The sequence below is a fragment of the Etheostoma cragini genome, chromosome 10 (assembly GCF_013103735.1).
Source record: "Etheostoma cragini isolate CJK2018 chromosome 10, CSU_Ecrag_1.0, whole genome shotgun sequence".
Lineage (NCBI taxonomy): Eukaryota > Metazoa > Chordata > Actinopteri > Perciformes > Percidae > Etheostoma > Etheostoma cragini.
In genome coordinates this window covers 16,811,956-16,813,474 of record NC_048416.1, presented here as the reverse complement: position 1 = coordinate 16,813,474, position 1,519 = coordinate 16,811,956, and the positions used below count along the sequence as shown (strand labels likewise).

Below are 1,519 nucleotides of genomic sequence, written 5' to 3'. Positions count from 1 at the left end.
AGGATTCAAAATGCCTAAAATGACAATGCCATCATGGAACATTAAAGGTCCTAAAATGGAGGGTCCAGATGTTGATATTGACCTTCCCAAAGCTAACATTGATGTGAAAGCACCTGCAGTTGATATCAAAGGTCCAGAGTTTGACATCAAAGGGCCAAAGAGTGGATTTGACATGCCTAAAATCAAAATGCCATCATTTGGTTTCAAAGGTCCAAACATGGAGGGTCCAGATGTTGATATCAACCTTCCCAAAGCTAACATTGAAGTGAAAGCACCTGAAGTAGACATCAAAGGTCCAGATGTAAACATTGAAAGTCCAAGTGGTAAAATCAAAGGACCCAAATTCAGCATGCCAAGCATTTCAGGACCCAAACTTAGTATGCCTGATGTGAATTTCGGCCTGAAAGGGCCCAAAATAAAAGGAGATCTTGATGCTTCAGTTCCAAACATTGAGGGTGATCTAAAAGCTCCCAAGGTTGATATCGAAGGACCAGATGTTGACATTGAGGGCCACAAAGGAGGATTCAAAATGCCTAAAATGACAATGCCATCATGGAACATTAAAGGTCCTAAAATGGAGGGTCCAGATGTCGATATTGACCTTCCCAAAGCTAACATTGATGTGAAAGCACCCGCAGTTGATATCAAAGGTCCAGAGTTTGACATCAAAGGGCCAAAGAGTGGATTTGACATGCCTAAAATCAAAATGCCATCATTTGGTTTCAAAGGTCCAAACATGGATGGTCCAGATTTTGATATCAACCTTCCCAAAGCTAACATTGAAGTGAAAGCACCTGAAGGTGACATCAAAGGTCCAGAAGTAAATCTTGAGAGTCCAAGTGGTAAAATCAAAGGACCCAAATTCAGCATGCCAAGCATTTCAGGACCCAAACTTAGTATGCCTGATGTGAATTTCGGCCTGAAAGGACCCAAAATAAAGGGAGATCTTGATGCTTCAGTTCCAAACATTGAGGGTGATCTAAAAGCTCCCAAGGTTGATATCGAAGTACCAGATGTTGATATTGAGGGCCACAAAGGAGGCTTCAAAATGCCCAAAATGACAATGCCATCATGGAACATTAAAGGTCCTAAAATGGAGGGTCCAGATGTTGACATTGACCTTCCCAAAGCTAACATTGATGTGAAAGCACCTGAAGTTGACATCAAAGGTCCAGAGTTTGACATCAAAGGATCAAAGAGTGGATTTGACATGCCTAAAATCAAAATGCCATCATTTGGTATCAAAGGTCCAAAAATGGAGGGTCCAGATGTTGATATTGACCTCCCCAAAGCTAGCATTGATGTGAAAGCACCTGCAGTTGACATCAAAGGTCCAGAGTTTGATATCAAAGGGCCGAAAGGTGGAATTGACATGCCTAAAATCAAAATGCCATCATTTGGTTTCAAAGGTCCACACATGGAGGGTCCAGATGTTGACATGAACCTTCCCAAAGCTAACATTGAAGTGAAAGCACCTGAAGTTGACATTAAAGGACCAGATTTGAACATTGAGAGTCCA

The 1,519-nt window shown here is 41.6% G+C and overlaps 1 protein-coding gene across 1 annotated transcript in view; it reads right to left on the bottom strand.

Annotated features, from left to right (window-relative positions):
* Positions 1–1,519, bottom strand: part of ahnak (AHNAK nucleoprotein) — a 31,122-nt gene that overhangs the window by 10,258 nt on the left and 19,345 nt on the right. The window lies entirely within an intron of this gene.